This window comes from Zonotrichia leucophrys, chromosome 4A (genome assembly GCF_028769735.1).
Source record: "Zonotrichia leucophrys gambelii isolate GWCS_2022_RI chromosome 4A, RI_Zleu_2.0, whole genome shotgun sequence".
Taxonomy (NCBI): domain Eukaryota; kingdom Metazoa; phylum Chordata; class Aves; order Passeriformes; family Passerellidae; genus Zonotrichia; species Zonotrichia leucophrys.
Genome location: NC_088174.1, coordinates 2,938,307 through 2,952,111, shown reverse-complemented (window position 1 = coordinate 2,952,111; position 13,805 = coordinate 2,938,307). Strand labels below are relative to the sequence as shown.

General features: G+C 50.6%; 1 protein-coding gene across 3 annotated transcripts in view; it reads right to left on the bottom strand.

The window, feature by feature from the left end:
* TRPC5 (transient receptor potential cation channel subfamily C member 5) overlaps positions 1 to 8,275 on the bottom strand; it is a 103,602-nt gene extending 95,327 nt beyond the window's left edge. The window contains exons 1-2 of one of the 3 annotated variants that reach the window (XM_064713071.1): positions 8,060 to 8,275; positions 6,609 to 6,659 (exon numbers count right to left, since the gene is read on the bottom strand). The gene's annotated coding sequence lies outside the window, so the exon portion shown is untranslated. Of the gene's footprint in view, positions 1 to 6,608; positions 6,897 to 8,059 lie in introns of those variants that run through there. The other 2 variants (XM_064713069.1, XM_064713070.1) reach the window with 2 other exon arrangements.
* Positions 8,276 to 13,805: the final 5,530 nt, after the last annotated feature.

Sequence of the window (13,805 nt, the reverse complement as noted above, 5' to 3'; positions counted from 1 at the left end):
CTCACAGCCTCAGTGCTCCAAGTTTGGCAGTTAAAGGACTTCAGCCAAGCAGAATAACCAGATTAAAAGACTCTGAGAGGGGCTCTGCAGCAGGACTGCAGGGATCACTCCTCTGTGCTCTCAGCAGCTCCTCAGCTCCCTTCACCTCAGCCTGTCACAAAACAACACACAGCTTTTACCCCATCTGTAACTCTGTGCTTCCAGAGGGCTGAGCCTGATGATCTGCCCAAACTCCTGGGCTGAGCCAGCCCCCATTCTGGGAGGGACAGAAGGATGCTCCTGAAGAGGTCACTGGCACAAGGCACATGTCCCTGCTCCACACACACCTCTGGTCTGTACGCAGAAGCAGCAAAAAACAGCTCTGATGCTAAAAAAGCAAACCCACACAACAGTCCTGAACTGGCCTGCTCTGCACAGCTCAGTGACACAGGAGGGGAAGCCTTGTTTGCAGCTGGTTTTTGCAGAAGAGAAAGATTAATCCCAAAATGTGCAGGAAGGTCACGGCAGCAGCATCACTCTTTCATTACACCCCAAATGCTTCACCCAGAATTTTGGTGCTATCACACAGTGTGCCCTCAGAAAGAATGAAAACAAACCCTTCAGAGGACAGTGAGAACTTCTGAAATAAAACATTATTCTTCATGCCCAGATCTAAATCTTGCTCAAGTCAGTGGGAATTTTTTCATTTCCCATTGCTGCTCCCATGCTCACAGAAGGGCCCTTCAGTTTTCAACAACAATTCAACCCATAGCCAGCTCCAGGACTGGTGAGAGAGAAGAGCCAGTTCTTCAGAACTAACTAGAGCCACAGTTCCCTTCAGCCTGGCAAGAACTGGAAATTCTGAGAATTTAACTCAGCCTTGGACTGGGAATGTCCCTGAGCAGGGATCAGGCAGAGCTAATAACTCTGACAAATCTGATCTTTATTCCCTAAAGAAAGACCAGTGTTGGTGGCCTGAATTCCAGCCTTTCCTTGTCTTTCCCCAGCTCTCTACTGAGAGATTTAACTACCAGGCTCTTGGATTCTCTGGATGCTCCTCTTTGCATAAATAATTTAAAACTTTGGGAGCTTGCTGGCTGTTATGCCGAAGACTGGAGCAACATACCAGGAATCTGTAAGATTTTTGTAGGACAAAACCACCTATTTTAAGTTCTGCTCCATTCATGAGTACATTCAAATCTTTGTCAAAATCAGAGGACAACCCAAAAGATCTGCTCATCTTTGTGTTCCCTAACCCACCCCACAGGTGTATGGCCAGTGGCAGATGAACTATTTTTTGACTGGAGATCATCCAGAGACCCTTGCATGTAAAACACTTCTAAAACACCTCCCTTTCATCCAAATACAGCATCCTGCATTTCTTTTCAGCCAAGCCACTCTTCATCCTGTCTTTTCCCAAACTATTTCAGTCAGTCAGCCCGGGGTTCATGTGGCTCCTGTGGACAGCAATGGGTTTATTTTGGGAGGGGTGCCTACCCTTCCCCATTCCATTTTGTGCCAGTAGCTGAAGTGATGGCTTGTTGACTGCTGATATTCCTACTCCTGTCTTTGACAGGCAAGGCTCCCACTCACCAGCTGCTCAGCCTGTTTGATTAGGTTACAGACAGGGTGCAGGGAAAGCTGCAGGAGATAATGTGCGAGCGGAGCTGCTCCGGCTGCGCAGGCGCGGCTGGGCAGGACCACAGCAAACCCCTGCCAGCTCCCAGGCTGATCCAGCGCTGAGCTCCTGGGCACCCTGCAGCTGGGGGAGAAGTCAGGAGAGCTGGGAGGGCACCACTCCAAACCTGGCATCAGCTCAAGATCCACAGAAAGACACAAATGTCAGAACATTTGCCCTAACAGCCCAGAAACGCGGAGCTCGCGCTTAAACAAAGATGTGCAATTTAAGGCAGAAGTTTAGACCTTGGTTTAGACTTTAAATCTGAGAAGCCTGGAGCCCTTTTCCCAGCTACAGAGCATCTCCCTGCCCTGGTCTGGGCTCAGCTTGTGCCCCTTAAATCCATGGCACAGAGGAGGGACTCGGGGTCTATCTGGAACAGGGACGTGGCATCTCTTTCCTCCTGTGCATCCAAGCTGGAGCGGGACCTCAGAGGAGCTGCTGCTCTCCCTGCCGAGGAAGCAGGAGGCTGCTGGAGCACAGGGCTGTGTCTGGGCAGCCCTGGTCCCTTCTGCAGCCCCTCTGGAGCCACTGGGCCCAGCCAGCTCCAGTATGGCCCTCATGGACTCCCCCGAGAGGAAAGTTCATCAGGGACTCCCCCAAGAGGAAAGTTCATCTTCATTTTCTTGCTGAAGAAATGAGATACTGCAGCAGAAGCAAACTTTTAAGATCCTTCAGAGGCTCAGTCTGCTCTTCCCAGATGAGGATCCCCTGATGGTGTTACACAGGACAGAAAGATCTGGGAAAAGGCTTTTCACTATAGCCCCTGCAGGGACTTTGCATCTTTTTGTTCAAACATTCTCTGTGCTCTCCTGCCCTCTTCCATAGATCACATCTTACTTCCTTTGTCCACATAACCTCTTCTTTTCAGTTAGAAAATCCCTGTCTTGCAGCAGATGCTTCTCTGAATCAGCCTCCCCAGCAGCTCCCCAGGGACCCCCTCAGAGCCCCCTGTCCCTTCACTGACCACATCCCTCGACCTCACAGGAGAAGGGGGTGACAAGGCACTGCCATCCTAGCAATCCTTGTCCCTCTTGCTCCTGTTATGAACAGCTTTAGGGCGTTAGGACAATTTTAAAAACCTGGAGGTCTTTCCTCCTGGAAATTTTCAAATACCCCAATACACAAAATACAGAGATTTCCATTAACTGCAGCTCCAGGCTAAGTAAGAGATCAGCACCTCCATTTCGTAATGCAGCACAAACCAGAATGAACAGGACACAAAGAGCGAATGAGAGACAGGAATTATTTCATCTTGTGGTCCCAGCAAGAGCCCTGAGCCCCAAATGGCTTCATCCTCTCACTGCTTTTGTCAGTAAGGCTTCACACAATGAAATTCTTGCAGCTTCCTATGTTAATCCATTAATACCTGTGAGAGCATGCTGAAATCTCTACCCTGGTTATCATTCTGGAGCCAAAATGCCCAATAAACACTATTCCATAGGCTCTATCCTTCCCTCCCTGTTTTACTGAGCAGAAACTGCTGTTTTAGCAAGCTGTGCATGTCAGAGCTGGGAGAACACAGGAATGGATTAAATCCATGCTCCTTCTATCCCAGGATGCCATCCCTGGGGATGGGCAGCAGTCTGGGTGCCCTTCTGAGCTGTCCCTGCATCTGGAAATTCCAGGGAGCCAGAGGTTACACCCAGACCTTCCTCCTTCTGTCCTCTCTCTGTGCATTGTGAACTCACCTCGTGTTTTTCAACCTGCCTGTGCTTTTGGCCTCCACAGCATCCTGTGGTAATGAGCATTACAATTTAATTAGCAGACATGATAGGGAACCTATCTGACTCTATTCAGGTGCTTAAGCCAGTCTTTCCCAAAGAGGGAATCAGATTGCTCTCTAAGGATGAAAAAAGGGATGCAGGACACGTGAGAGGGGCCAGGAAATTGCTTCAGTTCTCACTGGAACATGTTCAGTGCACGTGAAGAGGGAGAGAGAGGGAGAGAAGGGAGAAGGGAATAAGGACAAAGCAGCTTCCTGGCTTGAATCCAGAGACTGAGCTGAGAATAAATAATAATATGTGTCTAATGAGCTAACAGGAACACCCATCATTCCCATCAGCACAAACCATCCTGCTGCCTAGGTCAGGTCCCCTATCATGGCCACTGTGACCAACACCACATAAAATGTGCTCTAAAGAACATAAAAAATGGAGGAGAACATGAGGACCCAAGTCTACCTGGTACTCATAGGCAGAGAGAAATACTCCTTGTGTCTCTAATTCCTCCTTTTCCCAGCCACCACCTCAGAGGGAACACTGCAAGGATGCCATGCCACACTTCACTCACTGCTCTGCAAGGCAGCAAACCTCAGGAAGAAGAGCACAACTTTTATGTGGAAGAGCTGCTCACAACAACGCAGCAGCCTCTCTACCATGATGATAAAAGCAGCCAGAACATGAGGCAGGTTATCCAGCAGGGAGGCAGAGCTCCAGGGAGCTGATCCTCATGCAGCAGCAGGAGGGGACCAGCCCCAGCTCTCCTCATTTCAACTCTGGATGCCAACACATTTCTGGCTTCCCCAAGAGGGAACTTAACCTAACTTAGCCTGAAAACACACTGAAGCGGAATGGCTCAGAGAGCTGAAAGGAACAACAGCCCTGCCCCTTGCAGCCATGGCAGCTCAGAGAGCTGAAAGGAACAACAGCCCTGCCCCTTGCAGCCATGGCAGCTCCCTCTCCCAGGGACAGCTCCATCCTCCCTTGAGCCCCAGCTGCACTGGGCCTGGCCATCCAAGAGGAGCTGGCTGGCAGGATGCTCTGGTGCAGTGATTTGTGCTTACTGGCCATCTCCCTTGGCAGGAAAATCAACTGAGAGCAGCCTTGGCCTTGCTCTGATTTAGTGTTTGTCTAGCTAAGAAACCCACACTTGTTTAAAAGCCACTGACCTGCTCTGGTACTTCTTAATCTGAACCACACACTGGGTCTGCAGTTATTCACACCAATTCCACATGGCTCACCAGGATTTCCTGCTCAGAAACTTTCAGGAATCATTTGCTAGCTTGTATAGCACACTTTTTTCCCCCAAACCGGACATGGTAGGGATGAGCAGCCATCCCTGGCAGCACCCTGTCTCTCTGGGACAGGCAGCACAGCGGGTTCCCAGCTCTCAGACTCTGAAAAGTGCCAGATGCAGGTGCTGAGAGGAACCTGCCCACCTTTGTACCAGGCTGTCAGCCCAAGCAACTGCAGAACTCTGCTCTGTGCAAAACCTGCATTTAGGCACTCACTCCACACAGGTGCCTCTCATTTCCAGAGATAAAGCACCGAGGCAACTCCAGACCTCAGGTTTTCTGATGGTTGCACCCTGTGCTGAACTTGGTGATCCCTGCTAAATATGACTTTATAAATGTCTCATCCTGCAGGTTGGCTTTTTTCTTCTCATGTTTTCCTTTCTCTGTCTCTAGCCAGAAATGATTTACATGTTTGTTTACTCTGAGCTACATTCATCTGAGTCATTCAGCAACCCTCTACCCACAATCACATTACAGCAAATTTGGAACTGGAGTCTCAGGGAGTGAATATTATGCTGTTGTCAAGATGAGAGTGGGGGGCCATATTCTGCCACTGGGTTTCAGGAAAAACTGACTTTTGCAAGCATGTCAAAATCCAACAGCCTCACAATCCCCTGTGTTCTGCATTTCTTCTTAAAGAAGGAGAAAATCCAGGCAAATAAATTACTCTATATTTACACCAGTTACAGTGTAACAATTAGTAGGATTTGGCTCATTTTGTACAAATTATACTACTGTACTTGTAGGAATAATCTATTCTGTTTCAAACTAATTTTAGCCACCCTTGACTGCTCTTCCATCTGTTGTAGGAAAAAAAAATTATTTGCACATAGCTATTGTGAATTTTCTTCTCCAAGGTATGTTTTCAAGAACTACATCTCTCAAAAAACAACGTAATCATATTCTTAGCAAGACTCATAGCTCAGCTGACAGTACCTTGTCTATTAAATCCACAACATGAAAAGACCTCAGAATTGACATTCTAAAGGATTTTTTTAAGGTTGCCTGAAATAAATCTTTGCAGAAAGGAAGCTGATCAAAGAATTTTGAGCTTTGCATTACCTTTAACGCAATCCTAGAAGCTATTCAGAGATTCTACCAAAGCAGAAAGGGGTTATGAAAAGTAACAACACCTTTTAAAAAAACACATTACAAAACCAATGAGATTTCAATACTACAGTGAAAGCAATGCACAATAAAACAGAAATCATTCTCTCAGAAGCCTCAGTAATAAAAATAAGGAATTCTATTAATGTTCTATGCACTTGCAAGATATATAACCTGATCAGAGGTTACTCTCAAGCTCAAGTCCTTTTCCATCTAGTTTCTCTTCACCACTTTACAAGAATAAAAAAACAACTAAACCAAAAACCAGCACCTCGACCTTTTTCTTTACTTTTAGTTCTAGAAATGTGCTCTGTGGCAGTATCTGAGGTACAGTTCTTGCCTGGGAAGTCTTGCACCTAGCTGACAGTGTATTGATCCCCGCTGTACCTGAGAATAAAAGTACAAGCAGAGGAGGAGCAGAGCCCCAGCACAGAGAGCAGGGGGCTCACAGAGGGCCGGGGTGCCGTGGTCAGGGGAAGCACCTTCATGTCTCCATCCACCCAAGGGTCTGGGGCTGAAGCGTTTCTTCAGCTGATAATTACTGCCAAGTTACATGCAGGGAAACTGGGAGCGAATACTCATGGCCAGAACAAAGAGTGACACATCTGATAACACCCAAATAGGGGTGCTTTTCTGCCTTTTCTCCAGAAACCACGCTAGATTTCTTTAGGAGGGAGTACTAGTCAAAATGCCAGTTCCTTTAGTCTGCTTTGAGCTCCCTGAGCAGGCATTTGGCTACAAGTTCCAATGAGCTGCCTAAAGATACCGCCTTAACTTCTGAAAAGCATTTTTAAAGCAGCAATACAGTAATTTGCATTTACACAGTACCTGCCTGGCTGAAAAGTGTTCTCAAGGGCTTCTGAGCAGCTCCACGGAGCCCTGGGAAGCAGTGACACCCGACATCATTAAGGAGAAGGCAATCAACACTGAAGAAGCTTTGCCCAGGATCGGGGAGAACGTCCTCAGAACAGAAAAACCCTGCTCAGCTTTCCGTGGGGACAGGCACACACACACAGAGGCACGGTGACCACAAAGACAATGCTGTTCCCAAAAATCCTTCCTCCCAGCTTCGATCCCGGCGGGTCCCTTCACACCCGGGAGATTCTGTGCTCCTTGATCCCCTCCTGCATTCCGCACAGGGCACTGCATTACATAAGCTCGCCAGCACGGAGATGCACAAAAACTTAGGGTTCACATCTGACCCGCAGGAGGACCAAATATTTTTTACAATGCGGTGGAAAAGTTAAGAAGAAGTGGTCAAACAGGCTGTGAATTCAAAGTGATGCTGCTCGGGAACGCAAGACTTGGTAGGTGACTGTTCAACCATGTTACCTTAGAGCATGGAGAATTTAATGGGAGACTCGCACATTACCATATTCATAACCATGACTAACAAATCTGTTGTCAATGCCACCAAAAATATCACACAAGCAGAATGTTTTTATACCAAAGAGACCACTGAAGTCACTGCTCCATAGTAAACAAATGAACTTATGAAGAGTCTTGAAAATCAGCCCTTTTTTCTTTTTTCCTTTTTTTCCCCCTGCAGAATTTGATACACTATGAACTGCGAGATGCCTGGCAGTTCAAAGAGGGGTCGATAAAAAAAGCATTTTTCTTCTGCAAGCATCACAGCAGCGAACACCCCTCCGGTACCACTGTCACCTTTCCCATGCTGAGGGCACGTGGGTCACCCAGATGACTCACAGCCAGGTCAAGGGCTGCCCGAAAGAATAACAATTGAAACCGGCATTTAACCCGCTCTGCGAGGGTGCAGGTGCTCGGTGCGGGATGTCATTTAGGGCAAGGGCAGACAAAATCCAGCACCGTCCTTCGGGATGCGAGTCCCGATGCTGCCGGCAACTCCCGTGGGGGAGCGAGGCCACGCATCCCGTCCAGTCCCGCATTCCCCCGGCTTCGCATCCCTCCCGGTCCCACATCCCTCTGGGTCGCGCATCCCACTTGGTCGTGCATCCCTCTAGGTCGTGCATCCCTCCCAGTCCCGCATCCCTCTGGATCCCGAATCCCTTTCGGTCCCGCATCCCTCTTGGTCCCGCATCCCTCCCGGTCCTGTATCCCTCCCGGCCCCGCCGCCGGTAAGTTCAGCAGGAGCAGCGCTCCTCGCCGGGGCAGGCGGTGCCGGTGGCTCCGGGGGATGCGGGCACGGAGCGGCCCCGACCCCCCGCGCCCGGCACTCGGGGGCTCGGGGCTCCAAGTTCCGAGACGGCCCGCGGAGCTCTCGGCCCGGTTGTGCCCGGTGCTGCCCCGTCCCCGCTCACCTCCGCGCCGCTCCGTCAGGCGGTTCCCGCCGGGGTGCCCGCGGGCCCGGGGCTGCTCCGCGCTCCGCCGGGCGCCCCCATTCCGCTGCCCGTGCCCCGCTCCCTACGCCGCCGCCCGCGGCCCCGCGGCTCCGCGCCGCCGGCGGGCAGGGCAGGGCGGCCGCCGCATCGCTCCGAGCCCGGCGGGCAGCGCTGCGAGCCGCCTCCCGAAACCCCGCCGGGAGCTCCCCGCGCTGCCCCCGCCGCCTCCGCCCGTCCCTCGGCGGCACCGGGCCCCGGGCGAGCCGAGCGCAGCCGAGCCGAGCCGAGCCGAGCCGAGCCCAGCGGCCGGGCACACGCCGCGCCCCCCGCACCCGCTCACGGGCACACGCCGCCCCTCGCCGGGAGACACCCGCCCCGCACACGCACACAGCGACACACACACCCAGAAACACAGAGACACACACACCCCACAGACACACACACCCCGCACACAGCGACACACACCCCGCACACTCTACACAGCGACACGCACACCCAGAAACACAGAGACACACACCCTACACACCAACACACACACCCCGCACACAGACACACCCCGCACACCAACACACGCACTACACACATACACACACCCTACATCCAGTGACACGCACCCCACACAGACACACCCCACACCCCGACACACACACTCACTCCGCAGACACACACACCCGCACACCGGCACACACACCCTACACACACCCCAAGACCCACATACACACACCCAACCCCCTAATGCACACCCCACTCAAGCGTGGGCACAGCTGCACATCACACATTCAGCCACTCCATTCACACCTTCACATGGGCACAGCAGCCACACACACACACCCTACACTCACACACACCCATTCACACCCACACCGCTCTGGGCTGGGGGCAGGGTGAATTCTCCCCCAGGATGTGGTGCAGGCCCTGGGCTGGGGTCAGTGTGAGGATGGGGATGCTCACAGCCCAGTGTGGCTGAGCAGGGCTCACCCCAAGCCAAGGCTGTGCAGTGGGCAGGGCACAGGGAGCCAGGACAGCCAGCCTGGGCTGGCCAAGGGGACACCACAGTGTCCTGCCCAGTGTGGGAACTGGGGGAGCTGGCCAGGTCGCTGTCACTGCTGGGGGACAGGCTGGACGGACATCTGTCAGCAAGTGGTCCATGTCTGATTGTGTGTGCAGCACTGACCTTCTTAGGGCTTATTCCTGTCTCTTTTGTCACCTCCCTTTTCATTACAGTTGGATGATGATGATTATGATGATGATGTATTTTATTTCAGTTATTAAGCTGTTTTTATTTCAGCCCACAGGTTTTGCCTTCTTTCCAGTCTTCCACCTCATCCCATTTGTGGAGTGGGTATGAGTGAATATCTGCATTGTACTTTGTTGCTGGCTGGGCTTAAACCCCAGCACCCACACACCCACACACATCCACCCAGCCACTCATGGTTCCATCACACCCCTCAGACCCCCAGCAGCCTGGTCCTGTCACAGGGAGGTTGGACCATGAGTGTCCCAGAGCCACCAGCACAGCACTGGGTGACACCCTGTCCAGGGACCAGCTCTGGCCCTGAGCTCTGCAGCCACCTCAGGCTCTGAGCCCACATCCCCTCCTCATTTCCCAGCCACTTTGTCTCGTGGGTGTCCAAGTCTGTCAGAAAACTGGTCAAGGCTCCTTTAAAGACAGAGTGAACCCAGTGAATTCCAGCTTCCACCTCTTCCCTGGCCAGGATAGCTTGCTGTGGACAGACAAAGGAACTTTTCCTCTTTCCCTTTCCCACTGACCCCACCAGGCAGCACTGGGGTTCCCTTCTCCCCTTTCTGCCCCTGCAGCTGGACCTTCCTTGGGTCAGGAGAGAGGAGCTGCCCTCTGAAAGGAGCCAGCCAGGAGAGAGGTGCCACTGATCCTGCCCCCACTGCCACACTGGGACATTCCCACAGCCACATCCACATGGGCAGGACATACCCACAAGGGAGTTTGGTCCCCTGTCCTCAGTATTTTCTGGTGCAAATGTGGTCCTGTCATGGGCACAACATCACAGCATTAAATTCCTGTTCCTTTGTAAGCACCATGACTGTCACAATGAGCCTTTCTTGCACTTCATGCTCTGAGTCTTGATGCTCAAGAAGAGCCTGTAATTGGCCTTTTAGACACATCAAACCCATGTCCTGCCCTTTTAATGATCAAAAACATTGCCAAACTCCCCTAAATTTTGCTTTGATATTGTTAAAAGATGAATAATACATACTCACACTCTGAATTTGCTGTACCTCCCTCGTGCTTCCCTTGAGGAAAGAGTTTCCTTGCTACAGCCTGTGCACAGGTACCACTTTCTGTGTGACAGAGATGCAGCCACCTATGAGGAGAAATGCAACCACAGCTTTAATGGGGCACAAAAACATGACACAGACAATGGCTCAAAGTTCCAGAGCCCACCAGCAGCCCTGTCAGGGAGGCACCACCTAAATCTGTCACAGCACTGGGACAAACTCTTCTTCCCCTGCAAACAGCACTGGAGTCCACTCAATATTTCATGGTGCAAATGTTGAGCTGCCCTCCCTGTCCTCTGAGGTTCTGAGCAGCGCTGAGTAAATAATTCACAGCAAATCATTTATTCAAAACTCCTGCCTGTGTTTTGTGTCAGTCCAAGAACACAGAATTTTCCTTGTTCAGGTTGAGTCCAGCTGTGTCTTAGGGTTTGGGTTGGAGTTGCAAGGGCTAGGGGGCTGCTGCAGGGGTGTCTTGGTTTGAAAAGCCAGGTGTCTGCTGAGGAAGGCAGGAGCCTCACCTGAAATGGAAAATGTAAACCCCCTCCCTCTAAATTGTTATAATTTTGAAATTAGGCGGCTCTCAGGCAAATCCCACAAAAAGCAGTGTCATTTTTGAAACACCGTACCAACCCAAACTCCATTTTCAAAGGCTATATATGTCTATTCCATTTGGGAATTCATTCTTCTGGAGCCACCTGAGCTCAATTAACCATTGATATGGGAGCAGGAGTAACAGTTCTTTATTAGGGAAGAAATTTTAAAAAATAAAATAAACAATGCAGTAATACAAACCAACCCTGCCATAACAGGAGCTGCCCCCTGTGTGTCAGGGGGTGTCCCAGCCCCATCCATGGGGGCTCAGCCCTCCTGCAGTGCCAGCTGTGGCTCTGCTGCAGCAGGGATCCTGCACAAGGGGGGAGTTTTCCTCTGCAGCTCCAGGGCTGCTGCAGATGGGCCTGGGCTCCCTCTGGCCATGCAGGGCAGCAGAAAGCTGCTCCTCTGGCAATGCAGGGGGCAAAGGCTGCTGTGCTGTGCCAGGCCCAGATTGGATCCAGGTAGGAATGCTTGGCTCCTCCCCTGGGCGGAGCATCTCCCTATGGGATGCTGGGATTGGATCAGCCCTGCAGGGACACTCAGTGGCCATGGACAGCAGAGATCTCCTGGAGGGAGGGTTGGCTGGGGGAGAGAGAAAGAAAAAACTGCCCATGGACAGCAGAGAACTGCCCCAGCTCTGACAGATTTAAATAGAACACACACATTACCTTGCAATCCTGGAAAGGGGTTTCAATGTCCCTATGTGTGTGTGCTGAGTGGGTGCAGTTGGCTTTGTGAATTACATCCATTTGTCCCTGCTCCCACGGGATGAGCTGAATTTACTGCCAGGGAGCAGCCTTGAGCCCAAGGAGAGAGTCCATTCAGCAGCCAAGATTAGATTCAGATTACAGACAGAGAACAGTTCTAGTGAGAGAAAAAATTAAAGCAAAAGTCTCTGGTTATTGTGTAGAGAAAACATAGGAGGGGCTTCTCCAGCCTTCCTTTCTGAGAGGTGTTAGCAGGGGAACAGGGCAAAGCTGCACCAGGGAAACTTCCCTCAGCAATGCAAAAGACCCCCAAAAATCCCACAAAAAGCAGTGTCATTTTTGAAACACCATACCAACCCAAACTCCATTTTCAAAGGCTGTATGTGTCTATCCCATTTGGGAACTCATTCCTCTGGAGCCACCTGAGCTCAGTTAACCATCAAGGACCAGATTTCCATGGACACCAAGCTCTGGCAGAATCAGAATCAGGCCCAGTGGGGCATTGACAACCCATTTTGTATTACAAAAGTTATCTGGTGCCTGTAATCTCAAGAACAGTAACAGTAAGTAAAATGGACAAAATTATTTATTTCCCATTTCTTTACCAGAAAGTGGACAGTTGCTGAGCCCTAAAAATGGAAAGGGGAGCAGTCAGCTATCCTCAAGAATAAAGCCTTTGGAAAAATGCCTTTTATCTTGCTGAAAAAAATGTGCTTTCCTTCATTGTGCAGAAAGGCAGATTTTGCATATTTTAATTAGAACTGTTGAAAACTTGGGAAAAAGAGAAAAAAGAGAACCTGCTTTGCTGTCAAGCTCCTTAGTGAAGAAAAGTTCTGAAAGTTCAGGAGCTTGGAGAGAAGTTAAAATCTCCATGGCTAAAAATAATCCATCCCTTAAGAAAATGCCAGATTTTTTTTTCTTTTTTTTTTTTATCATTGCTGCCTTAGATGACTTCAGGTCATCTGAACATGGAAATTAAAGTAGGAGACTGAAAATCTTTTTCTTCTCAACTTTCTGGGTCTTTTCAGAACCTTTTTGCTGCTAACTGGGCAGAGGGTAATCCCTGCAGGGCTGCCATTCCACTTGGATTTGCAAGGAGTGGTGCAGCTTGATGAAATCGAGCTTGACAAGATGTTTGGAGCTACAGCTGGTGGTGCAGACATGAGCAGGAGATTTCTGCACCTCCTCCTCTTCAGTAGTTTTAATTTTTCTCTGGAATTATTAGCATTATTTCAGATTCTGGGTTTTTTTGCTCCACTGAGCACACACTGAGCAGACACCCCAGGCCCTGCTGGTGGCAGAGGGGACAGCTTGGCCCATGACAGTGGCAGAGCCTCGTTCACCTCAGGGGAAGATCAGGCTCCAGGACTTACACCTGCTGCTCCCACTGAGCTGAACAGGAACATGAGTTTAATTCCTGTTGTCACAATGTTCCTTCCATCCTGAAATGGATCACAGAGTCGAGGAATCAGCCAGGCTGGAGGAGATGTCCAAGATCACCGAGTCCAACCATTAAACCAGCACCATGTTCACTGCTAAACCATGTCCCCAAGTGCCACATCCACACATCTTGTGAACTCCTCCAGGGTTGGTGATTCCAGCACTTCCCTGGTCAGCCTGTTCCAATGCTTGACCACCCTTTCAATGAAGGAATTTTTCAGAGTTCACAGAATGACCAGGTTGGAAGAGACCTTCAAGACCATCGAGTCCACCCCAGCCCCAGCACCTCAGCTAAACCCTGGCACCCAGTGCCACATCCAGGCTTTGTTAAACACACCCAGGGATGGGGACTGCACCACCTCCCTGGGCAGCCATTCCAGAACTTTATCACCTTTCTGTAAAAAACTTCTTCCTCATATCCACCCTGTATTTCCCTTGGCACAGCTTGAGGCTGTGTGCTCTGGTTCTGTCAGTGCTGCCTGGAGAAAGGCAATAATAATAATAATAATAATATCCAATCTAAACCTCTCCTGATGCAACTTTGGGCCATTTCCTCTTATCCTGTTATTTGTTAATTGGGAGCAGAGCCTGGCTGTCCCCTCCTGTCAGGAGCTGTGCAGAGCCACAAGGTCCCCCCAATCCCCCTTTTCTCCAGGCTGAGCCCCTTCCCAGCTCCCTCAGCTGCTCCTCATAGGACTGACTCTCCAGACCCTTCCCCAGCTCTGCTG